Raw genomic sequence first — 12,460 nt, forward strand, 5'->3', positions numbered from 1 at the left:
GTGGAAGGGGGTATTGTTGCTTAGGAATCACCGTCTTCTTCCCTCTCCTATTTCAAAAGGTTGTAGTCAAAAGCAGTGGTTTCCACAGAGCATCTTGGAGAATGCTGAGATCACGTGATCATGTTGTGATCGTGTTCAAGCCTCCCTGAAAGATCACTTGCCCACTGCTACCAAGAATTCCCAACAATGTGCAGAATGGAATTGGGCACTGGGCGTTTTCCAAGGCTCACAGTCTGTGCATGACTACTGTGAGGACCAATGGCAAGAGGGGTGCTTCCTGCCTTGGCAGATATAGACCTGGCCTGAGTGGCCATCCATGCCCTTTGCACTCTAAGAATGGCAACAGCTTCACAACAAATATCCGGGAGCTCCTTTTCCTGCAAGTGGAAATGGAAAGTTCCCCCTGGAGGTAGGAGGCTTGCAACCCACCAGGCAAAAAACCACACCTTCCGATTTCTTTCTTTCTTTCTTTTTTTGCCAAGGTGCAGTTGGCAACTCTGTAGGGTCCGATAAATTATTGTACTGCCTTAAGTTGGCCTCCCTACTAACAAACGTACATTTTGCATGTAAATGAAAGCTTTTAATCCGCTAGCTCCTAAATTACTCAGAACATGGGTTGTTTGTTTTTTTTAACACCGACAATTCCGTGGGGAGGGAGGGGGAACTCTGCGCATGATAAAGAGCAAATAAGCAATCTGTTGCTTTAAGATACTGCACAAGCTTTAAAGAATTACAAAAAAGAGCTATGTATTAACACCTCTTGATCTGTTTCAAAGTTGTTGTGGTTTCATTTATTATTATTTTTTTAAAAAAAGGTTTATAATGAAACTACTACTGAATATCACAGCTTTGATCTTAATTGGCTTCAGTTATTTGCAAGCTTTTAACTTTTCTGGGAGAGCACTACATCTCTCTCTCTCTCCCTCCCCCCTCCCCACAATCCCTCCTACAAGCTGACAGAACGCTTGGAAGCGGATAGGGTGACTTTTAATGATGCAAATACTCACTGCTTGATTAGACACACTTTGAGGACAAGAAGTCTCTTGTGATAAAATAAATAAATAAAAATGCTCCGCTCCAGCTGGAAAGGAAACCGAGGCACCATCCTAAACCATAAGTGATGGCTTCAATTAAATTGATTTAAAATTCATTTTTTGACAGGTCCATTTTGCTCCGTTTTCCCATCCCATCCCTACCACCACCACCACCCCTCCTTCTTTTGCCGGGGCGAAGTGAAAAATCTTCCAGCCGAAAGCAGCCTTTTGTTTCCACGGATAAATCTACTGTCAAAAGTCCTCTCTGTTTTATATCACTCCTGCGGGACAAAGCTGCTCTTGACAGTTTGCCAGGGTCTCCGCTCTCGCTGGGTTTCTAGGACAAAGTGCAAGGTACCGTTGTTTATGCAGGCTTCTGATTAACTATCCTGACAGGTCTATATACTGTTAATTTAAACTGACTGCCTCACACTGCGCCCCTCAGATCATTATGTCATTTTATTTTATTTTTTGCATGAGAGGCACCCCGTAAGCCCCAGATGAACACAATGGAAGTTCAAGCCTATGTATGCTGCGTTTTCACAAGCCTCGCCCCTCACTCCACTCCAGAAGACATAATGACAACTCCTGGGGGGTCTGGGGGCCTTTCATTTAATCACACAACGGGTGTTGCCCAGATAACAGTGGGTGACATGTCTACATGAGCCCTGAAACTGAACTGGATCAGAGCAACAATGGAAGGTAGCAAGGTTCAAGGGTTTGCATGTAGAAGGTCCTATGTTCAGTCCCTGGCTCCTCTTGTTAGAAGAAGAAGAAGAGTTTGGATTTGATATCCCGCTTTTTCACTACCCGAAGGAGTCTCAAAGCTGCTAACATTCTCCTTTCCCTTCCTCCCCCCACAACAAACACTCTGTGAGGTACCGGTAAGTGAGGCTGAGAGACTTCAGAGAAGTGTGACTAGCCCAAGGTCACCCAGCAGCTGCATGTGGAGGAGCGGAGACGCAAACCCGGTTCCCCAGATTACGAGTCCACTGTTCTTAACCACTACACCACACTGGCTCTTAGAAGGCTCAGGAAACAGATGGTAAGAAGGACCGACTTCTAAGATCCTGGAGAGCTTCTACTCAGGAGACAATGCTTGGAACAGGAATAAGACCATGCTGTGGGTTAAACCACAGAGCCTAGGGCTTGCTGATCAGAAGGTTGGCGGTTGAATCCCCACAATGGTGTGAGCTCCCATTGCTCAGTCCCTGCTCCTGCCAACCTAGCAGCTCGAAAGCACACAGAGCAAGTAGATAAATAGGTACTTCTCTGGCAGGAAGGTAAACGGTGTTTCCGTGCGCTGCTCTGGTTCGCCAGAAGCGGCTTCGTCATGCTGGCCACATGACCCGAAACCTGTACGCCGGCTCCCTCGGCCAGTAAAGCAAGATGAGCGCCGCAACGCCAGAGTCGTCTGCAACTGGACCTAATGGTCAGGGGTCCCTTTACCTTTAGCCGCAGTAAACAACTAGGGGAAGGACCCTCAGCACCAGTTGTCCCATTACTTCCAGGGATTAGAACAGGAATGGGGAGCCTGTAGCCCTCCAGATCCTGCTGGACTCCAACTCCCACCAGCCCCAGTCAGTATGGCCAATAGTCAAGGGGCGATGGGAGTAGCAGTCTAGGAAGCATCTGAAGGGCCACTGGTTCCAAGGCTTAGATTAGAAGGAACTTTGATCTCAACCAAACTCTTCCAGGAGATGTGTTTATGCAGGTGTTGGGAACTTAAGGCATGGCGTAGGGTGCCGATGAATGTGGTTTTCAGGCTTCTCTAACTGTTGTGAATCTCTTGAGACTATAAAATGGATCGGACAAACGTACGGAGAATAACAGTGCAGTCCCATATGTGCAGACGTTAGAGAAAACTTATTGATGGTACAAGTTGTTTGAGAGGCTGCCTCAGAAGGTATTCATGATTAAGCAAAGGGTGGGTACACATCTATCAAGTAGGGCTGGGTGGTATCTGGTTTTCAACATCGTGATATATCACCAGCTAAATATCGAAATACACTGACATATCACAATGTCTGAAATGTATCTTGGCTGCTTCCTCCTCTCCACCTTATTTCCTTCTCCCTCCTTAAGGATGAAATAAGGTAGGGAACCAGGCAGAGGGTCTTCTTGAAGTGATGCCCATGCCGTGGAACGCCCTCCCATCAGATATCAAGGAAATAAACAACCATCTGACTTCTACAAGACACCTGAGGAGAACCATGTATTGGGAAATTTTTAAAGTTTAATGTTTTACCATTTTTATGTTCTGTAAGCTGCCCAGAGTGGCTGGGGGAACCCAGCCAGATGGGCAGGGCATAAATAACAAAATTATTATTATTATTATTATTATTATTATTATTATTATTATTATTAGGGAGAAGGAAGAAGCAGCTGAGATATATTACCCAGCCCCACAGCTGAGCAAGCCCGCTTGCCACACTGGCTTGCAGAACACTCCTGGCACTGGAGGGCGCAATGTATTACCTGCTCAGAAATTCTGAAACCGTTATCACGCTCTGAACTTCAAATCGGTTTCAGGCAATATATTGAAATACTGCCCAGCCCTACTATCAAGGATACCGCAGTAGTGGGCTTCTTGCATCGCCAGGGTGTGGAACCATTTCCAGTCTAAGGGCCACATTCCTTTTGGGGCAATCTTCCAGGGGCCACATGTTAAGTGTCAGGAGAGAGCGACATAAATGGGTGGAGCAACAAATGCAAAAATTATCTGTGTGCCAGTTTTTAAACACAGCCCTCTCCATCCAGGCCAGGAAGCAGCAATATCACGCTGCAACGATACATGCTAGCCAGTCTGCGCTAGTGAGGCCTGGGGAGAGGAATAGGGTCTAAGGAGAGTCCTGTGGACCAGATGAGGTCCTGAGGTCCTCCACCCTAGGAACTTTGGGGCTTTTTTCAGCTCTAGGATCCCATTATTTTAAGTGTTGGTGCTCACCTTTAAAGCCCTAAACAGCCTTGGTCCAATATACCTGAAGGAGCCTCTCCACCCCTATCATTCTGCCTGGACACTGAGGTCCAGCTCAGAGGGCCTTCTGGCGGTTCCCTCCCTGCAAGAAGGCAAGTTACAGGGAACCAGGCAGAGGGCCTTCTCAGTAGTGGCACCCGCCTTGTGGAACGCCCTCCCACCAGATGTCAAAGAGAAAAACAACTACAGTGGTACCTCTGGTTACATACTTAATTCGTTCCAGAGGTCCGTTCTTAACCTGAAACTGTTCTTAACCTGAAGCACCACTTTAGCTAATGGGGCCTCCCGCTGCTGCCGCGCCACCACCGCACGATTTCTGATCTCATCCTGAAGCAAAGTTCTTAACCCACGGTAATATTTCTGGGTTAGCGGAGTCTGTAACCTGAAGCGTATGTTACCTGAAGCATATGTAACCCGAGGTACCACTGTACTAGACTTTTAGAAGACATCTGAAGGCAGCCCTGTTTAGAGAAGCTTTTAATGTTAATAGACTATTATATTTTAATATTATGTTGGAAGCCGCCCAGATGGGCGGGGTATAAATAAATTATTATTATTGTTGTTGTTGTTGTTGTTGTTGTTATATTATAATAATATTATGCAGCTTACTCCCAGTTTAGAGTGAATATGGCTACACTCTGCCAGTAGCCATTCAATGTGACAATGAAAAAGTGGAATGCCCAGCATTCCTCTGTAAATCAGATGATGGGGATGAGGAATATTTTCACCATTGCACTCTGACTTCCAGTAAAATCTGGCTGGTTGCTAAATGGGAACCAACCACCTTCTCAAATTTAACTGACAATAGCTGTGATGAGTTATTTTGGTTCTCTGGTTGAGAAAGCACCCTCTCCCACGATATATTGATTGGTGCAGAATACACATGCTCTCAGCCGCTATAACATTAACTCCATTTAATCCCGAGAGCCAGTATGGAAACAAAAACCTGGAAGAACTCTGAGCCATAAATCTCATGGGGTGATACTGGGCAAGTCTGTTTTATCTCTTAGCCCAGGAATGTATAACCTGTGGCCCTCAGGACGTTGTCGGACTGTGACCATTAGTCATGCTGGCTGGAGCTCATAGGAGTTGAGAAGCCACCTCGCAGGGTTGTTGTGGGGATCAAATCTTCTGGGAGCAAGGAGGAAGCACTTCCATCCTGGCCAAGGACCATTCTTCCATTACATGATTTTGCTAACAATTCCATCTAGTTTCCATCTTAAAGGTAAAGGGAACCCTGACCATTAGGTCCAGTCGTGACCGACTCTGGGGTTGCGGCACTCATCTCACTTTATTGGCTGAGGGAGCCGGTGTACAGCTTCTGGGTCATGTTGACCAGCATGACTAAGCCGCTTCTGGCAAACCAGAGCAGCGCATGGAAACGCCACTTACCTTCCCGCTGGAGCGGTACCTATTTATCTACTTGCACTTTGTGCTTTCGAACTGCTAGGTTGGCAGGAGCAGGGACCGAGCAATGGGAGCTCACCCCGCCGTGGGGATTCGAACCGCCGACCTTCTGATTGGCAAGCCCTAGGCTCTGTGGTTTAACCCACAGCGCCACCCGCGTCCCATATAGTTTCCATATTAATCTCTATCAATATGTAGATATGTGTTTTGATATGTTTAAACTACTGAGAACAGAATCACAACGCTCGGATCAGCGTGAAATCCAATGGAGAGACTTTCCTGGGAAGAAGGATTGGCTGTTAAAACTACTCTGGATACTGAAGCTCTCTGAGGAGAATAGTGATCTCCTAAGAACTCTCAGCACCTTTAGCAAACTTCAGTTTGCAGGGTTCTTTGAGGGAAGCCACGTCCATTTAAAGTGGTTCAATAGTGTTTTAACTGTATGGTATGGATGTGACCAGAAGCATATCTGAATCAACAACATTGTGGCATAAGCTGGTCTCGTGGGGTCAGGGTACCAGATTCAAATTTAGCACACTGTATTGCTTTTAATTGTGAAACAATTAGCTAATGTGCTACAATAACGGATCTGTAAATGCTTCTTTCGTGCTGGAAAACAGCTTCTGCTGCGAGCGTTTCACGGTCTCTCCTTGCTCAAAGAAGATTAAAACTTTAGAAGCATTTGTTTGCACCGTCACTCTTATTTACTGTTTTACATCAAAAGGCATTAATCTGCCATGTGGACATCTCATATTTCTCTTCTGAGACAAAGTGCAATAAAAACATGGAAGTCAGGGAAAGGCAAAACCAATTTTACAACACAGACTGAGCAATTGTTTTGCAGCATAGCCCTCAAATGTAAAGACTCTTACATTTTCTTTTTTTAAAAAATTGCCTAATCAAATGCAGACGCTGTTCCAGTCACGCTAAATTTTCACATAATGGCAGGAGAACATTTCTTTCTAGCCGAGCGCCGGGCATTTGGATCACATTATTACATTTGCTACTGTGTGGTTTTTGTTTTTTTCTTTAACTTTGGGACTGTGCATTTGCAAACGCATTTTGTACTGGTCTGAACGGCTTGCCAACACAATTGCTACAGCGGGAAATATTTGCTGCACTCTGTTGTTATTATTAATAATAATAATAATATTCCTGCAAAGGTGGGACTGCTACAATGCATCCACACCATACATTTAAAGCATTATTATACCATTTTAACCAATCATGGCTTTTCCTGAAAGAATCCTGGGAACTTTAGTTCAAAGAGTGCGGAGACTTGTTAGCTGAGAGCTACAATTCCCTGAGTTCCCTGTAAAGAGTGATTGACTGTTAAACCTCTCGTGGGTATGACAAACAGAATGTTGTTGGCCTGCTTTCTTTCCATCCCGGATGAATTCACAAGCCCTGTTGTCTGAGGTTATAAGGTCATTATGATATCTGCATCCTATTAACTTTTCCATTATTTTGCTTTGGATTTAATCCCAAGGTCTTCCCCTCCGCAAGTCATTTCCCCCTGGTCTCTGGTTCCCTGTTTCTGTCTCTCCAGTTACATCATAAAAGCACTACAGCATCATAGGAACATGTCCCATGATGCAACAGTCTTATTATTTTAATGAGGGGAAATGCTAGGAATAAACCCTTCCTCCTTGCTTGCAACCTTCAAGGTCATTTTGCACCACCAGTAGGATCAAATGGTAAAGGTTTTTCCTGGATTGCTTCTGGCTGGTTGTAGAAAACGGTGTGTTAATTAGGCTGAAACCAACTCGCTAACATGCCAGTTTTCTATGTACAGAGGGGCGGCGATGTGCCCTACTTTACAGAGGAGGATAGTCCTCTATTTTAGGGGTGGGGAGCCTTGAGCCTGTGGACCAAATGTGGCTCTTCAAGCCGGAAGCTCCATGCAGACAACACCCTCCCTTCAGAGTTTTTGCCTGGCTGCAATGTGTGAAGAACTGTGACTTTGTGCTGGCCACCAGGCAATGACTTTTCCCACCTGCTTTGCCCCCCCCCTCCAGACCCAGCAGTCTTTCCCTGGCCATGCCTTTAAGAATAGCAGAAGCAGAAGGTGAAAGACTATATGGGACTGGCAGAAATGACTGGCAGAATCCAAGAGCAGGGGAGAGAGACAGCGGAAGAAGATTGGAAGAAATTTAAGGACTATCTTAAGAAACATTGCAAAATTAATGAATGTTAGAATGACGTTGGTTTAGAAATTACGTGGTTTCCAGCTATAATGGATAAGTAAAAGGAAAAGAAAGGTTAAAAATTAAATGAAAAACAAGAGAAAGGATTTGCTGAATTAATAAATCAGAAATTGGAATACAGAAAGGGGAGGTATGAGGAAGTCGGGGAAGTAAGTTACAAGAAAATAAGGGATTGAAATTATACTTGTTTTTTGTTATTTTTGTCTGCTTTTATTTTTGTTTTGTTTTGTTTTTATATAAATCTCTGAAACTTTAATAAAAATCTTTTTTAAAAAAAGAATAGCAGAAGCAGTTGGGAAGAGAGAAGAGGCGTTCAGAAAACAGTTTTATAAAGTTGTGAGTCTTTGTTTCTCAATTTTGATCCTTTTACATGGTCTTGTATGTAATTATGCATCCAGACTTGCTGTTATTTTTATTGTTCATACAGTGGTACCTCAGGTTAAGTACTTAATTCGTTCCGGAGGTCTGTACTTAACCTGAAACTGTTCTTAACCTGAAGCACCACTTTAGCTAATGGGGCCTCCTGCTGCCGCCACGCTGCCAGAGCACGATTTCTGTTCTCTTCCTGAAGCAAAGTTCTTAAGCCGAGGTACTATTTCTGGGTTAGCGGAGTCTGTAACCTGAAGCGTATGTAACCTGAGGTACCACTGTAGTTTGATTGTTTGTTTATTATATTATTATTTATTGCAATTGTTAAGTGTAAACTGCTTCATTATTATTTGATGACATTTAATTTTACTGTTTACCATTAAATTCTAATGGCTTATTGAATATTGCTTTATCTGATATAAGTTGTATGTTTTAATGTTTTGTTTATATTACAACTTTTTATTGGGTCAGATTGTTCTGAATTGTGTGATATGTGCTGTGTTTTTTTTGGGGGGGGTTCTTCAGCTTGTGAACCGCCTTGTGTATGGTAATATGGAAAGATAGTATACCAATTAAAAGTGAACTGAACTGAATTCTTGCCTGGCTAGAGGTTGGTGGGGTGTATTTAGATACTAGCCTACTGTGCATAGGCTAACAACTAAAATGCATAGTTGTTGCCTCACCCACTTTTGCCTGTGGCCCCATGTTCAATGGCATGTGGCCTCCAGCAGCTTGCCTGTGGCCCTCTGGCTGAAAAAGGTTCCCTACACTTGTTCTGTTGAAGACATCTGTTTGCAGAGCACCCAGTGTAAATCTGCTTTAAAGCTGAATAATTGTAACAAGGGAGGTGAGAGGCCTCAAGGTGTCTATCAGTAGTTAGCACCTGAACAGCAGCAATGCATAGGTAGCAACCTTGTACAGGACAGGTAGGGCCCAAGAAAGGTTTCTTCTTATTCTCTGATCTGGTCTGCATCCTGGGTAAGTTCTCATTCACTCTGATGCAATGCAAAAAAAACAAACAAAAACTTTTTAAAAAGCAGCACAGGCTTTAAAAGGTCTAGACTTGACAATGGAAGCAGACAAAGCTGGCTTAGAATGGTTTGCTCAACCACTGTAAAAGGAACTCGTAAAAGACACGTTAGTAATAAGCTCTGCTTCGTCTGTTACTGAAAAAAAAAATAATCCATAAACTAAGAGGTGATGCAATCGGGTCGTTCATGGCCACGGCTGCAAGATTTTGTGCTTCTTGATGGGGAAAATGAAACACTTTTCAGCGACACATCTTTGAAATCTCCATATTTAAAAGAAGAAGAAGAAGAAGAAAAACAAGCATCAAAACCTTTCAGCTTGACCCCTGCTGGAAATATAATTAAGCTGCAAAATGTGTAATTTGATCAGCCTTGTCCAAAATTATCAAAAGTCATGTGGCTAAAATATCTGCAAGTCACCTCCTATTATTAAGCCATGTTCTACACATGCAGAGCCTGGATAGCTCAGTTGGTTAGAGTGTGGTGCTGATGATGCCAAGGTTGCAGGTTCGATCCCTGTATGGGACAGCTGAATATTCCTGCATTGCTGGGGGTTAGAGTAGATGCTCCATGGAGTCCCTTTGATTCTGTGTAGCAAAATGAGGTGGTGTAAAGGACTGTAGCACTTCTGGCTTCAGTTGGACACTTCTAATTGCTACGTTATTCTTGTTTACCCTCCCCACCAAACACCCTTAAAGAAATAATAATCTAGTATGTACATCAAGGAGAAAGGTCTGCCTAGTCTGTGACCTGCACGCTCATTTTCTACTTGCAAGGAGCTGATTTTTTAAACAAACAAACACAAAAGCAATTAAAAAAAAACCCCTATGAAACGGGAACAGCTCGTTCTGCTGCATGTGTGCACCAGCCCGCCATTAACAAAGAATTAAGAAATGTCTCATTTTTCATTTCTGATATGCACACATATCGGAGCCAAGAAATTACCGCCCAGCAGCTGATCTCTCTGCAACCTGAAGAAAACCATTAGAGTCTGAGAGGCAGAAGATTTTTTATTGTTCCTTTTATGGATCACCTGAAACTGGGCTCTTTTTTTCCCTTGACAGATTTTTCCACTGTTTTCACACACACACACACCTCCTCCTCCCACAGATCTCTTTCTTCAGGTGGAAAAATAACAGAGGCCAGCTACCTCTGCGTCCCGTGCCAAAGCTGGCAGTCAACCAGCAGTGGAAAGCGAGCCTCTGCTGGCTGGCTGATTATCCAGTCCTAGGGAGTGAATGTGCCACTTAAGAACAATGCCAAGCCTGTTCTCTCTTGGGTCTCTGTGTGTCCAAGCTGTTATTATTTCAGTGCTGTTATAAATGTGAAGGCAGGTACAGTAAATTATATTCTTGCCTTAATTTTTAACCCAGCTTTAACTCTTAACGAACGGAGGGGAAGGAGGGTATTTTATTGGGTCCCTAACACTATTACCTGTCTTCATTATAGGATTCTCTTTTAAGATGTGCAATTTTTCAGAGTCTAGCATTTTCCCTCACCTCCTAATGATCCACTGCTCTTAAACCTTCTCTTGTTCCCCAACTACATCTCTGGTTTCACTGCAATCTCTAAACCCTTCCCTTGCCTTAAGGTCATAAAGCAAGGGTTGGACTCCAAATCCCATCAGTTCCCAGCCAGTATAACCAATGGTCTGGGACAGGCATCCCCAAACTGCGGCCTTCCAGATGTTTAGGCCTACAACTCCGATGGTCCCTAGCTAACAGGACCAGTGGTCAGGGATGATGGGAATCCAAAACATCTGGAGGGCTGAAGGTTGGGGGTGCCTGGTCTGGGATGTTGCGAGCAGTAATGTGAAACATCTGGAGGCCACCAGGTTGGGAACAGCTGACCTGCATACTTTTGCTAAAGTCCAGATGAGCGATGAGTGCGTGGACCTCTCACCTCCTTCAAACATTGACGCTGTTTAACTCATAGTTATGGACATTTCAGCACCAATCATATGCCCCCTTGAATGGAGTAGGGTTTTACTTCTGAGTAAAAATGCAGACGATGGTACTAATACAATTGTACTAAGATGATTGCACTAATGCTAATGCCAATATATATATACAACAAGCATTTGTTGTTGCTCTAATAATTTTACTCAACATTTTTGAAACCACACTGAGCGCTTCTTGCAACAGAAAAACTGCTGATAAAATAATAAATGGCTATTCTTGCTAGAGAACCATGAAGACCTTGACTTTCAAGCCTTAATGTTAAGAGTTTAGCGGGTGCAGAAGGGAAGGTGATTATACAACAAGCTCACAACCCTTAGTTGTCGAGGGAGGAATTCGGAAGCACCGCAACAGCCCATTCAAGGCAGAAGGCCTCCTCGTGATATTCAGAACCCACCCGTTCAAAAATTTGGCTTCATCCCAATGAATTCAGGAACAATCTTGAGGTTTAAAACTCTTGGGAACCCCACTGCCAACCCAAGCTCTACATGAGACAGTTTGGCTCAAAATGGGTGAGCGGTCACTTACGCATGACCCTACCGCACAAAAGAGGAAATGCATCACAAAAGACGACAACAAAGGGGCAAGACATAAAATTTGCACGTGCTAACTTCTATGCATGAATGCAAACTTGAGAATTAATTACTAGACTTCACACAGAAATGCAAGACATCTCACCATAGTGGGAAGTCTGTTGGCCAGGTGACTGGTGTACCTGCCTAGTCCTGTGTCCAGGAGTTAAACTGTTGATGGGCAACTTCCAAGGCACCTCTTGTTTCCCTTCTTAGGGCATCTTTCAACTAGACAGTCATCCAACAGAGGACCAGCATCTCTGAAGTAGGCTGCTTGGCCACAGATGGGTCTGCTGGATCAGGTTGATGGCTCATCCATTCCAGTATCTCATCCTCACAGTGGCCAACCAGGTGCCTGGAGTAAAATTACAAGAAGGGCCTAAGCACAAGAGCACTTGTCCCTCCTGCAACTTTCAGCAGCTGGTATGCAGAAGCAATAATGCTTCTGACTGCTCCATCTGTATCCCCAAGCGCAACTATTTATCCAGGCCAGGTCATGGCATAAATGAGGCTGGTGTGTTCTCTGCCCCGTGGTAGATACAGTGGTATCTCTGGTTGTGAATGCGATCCATTCCAGAGCCCCGTTCGCAACCTGAAAGGAATGCAACCTGCATCTGTGCATGCGTGGGTTGTGATTCGCCGCTTCTGCGCGTGTGCATGATGTCATTTTGAGCATCTGCGCATACACAAGCGCGAAACCCGGAAGTAACCCTTTCTGGTACTTCCGGGTCGCCGCGGGATGCAACCTGAAAAGACGAAATCTGAACCGAACGTAACAAGAGGTATGAGTGTACAGTGGTACCTCGGGTTACATACACTTCAGGTTACAGACTCCACTAACTCAGAAATAGGGTTAAGAACTTTGCTTCAGGATGAGAACAGAAATCGTGCTCCGGCAGCGCGGCGGC

The 12,460-nt window shown here is 44.3% G+C and overlaps 1 protein-coding gene across 12 annotated transcripts in view; it reads right to left on the minus strand.

Moving 5' to 3' along the window:
- SEMA6D (semaphorin 6D) overlaps window positions 1-12,460 on the minus strand; it is a 418,773-nt gene that overhangs the window by 60,217 nt on the left and 346,096 nt on the right. The window contains exon 1 of one of the 12 annotated variants that reach the window (XM_081888457.1): window positions 1,008-1,261. The exons of the other annotated variants lie outside the window; for them this stretch is intronic. The gene's annotated coding sequence lies outside the window, so the exon portion shown is untranslated. Of the gene's footprint in view, window positions 1-1,007; window positions 1,262-12,460 lie in introns of those variants that run through there. 12 annotated transcript variants of the gene reach the window in all.

The sequence above is a fragment of the Podarcis melisellensis genome, assembly GCF_964234715.1.
Source record: "Podarcis melisellensis genome assembly, chromosome: 14".
Lineage (NCBI taxonomy): Eukaryota > Metazoa > Chordata > Lepidosauria > Squamata > Lacertidae > Podarcis > Podarcis melisellensis.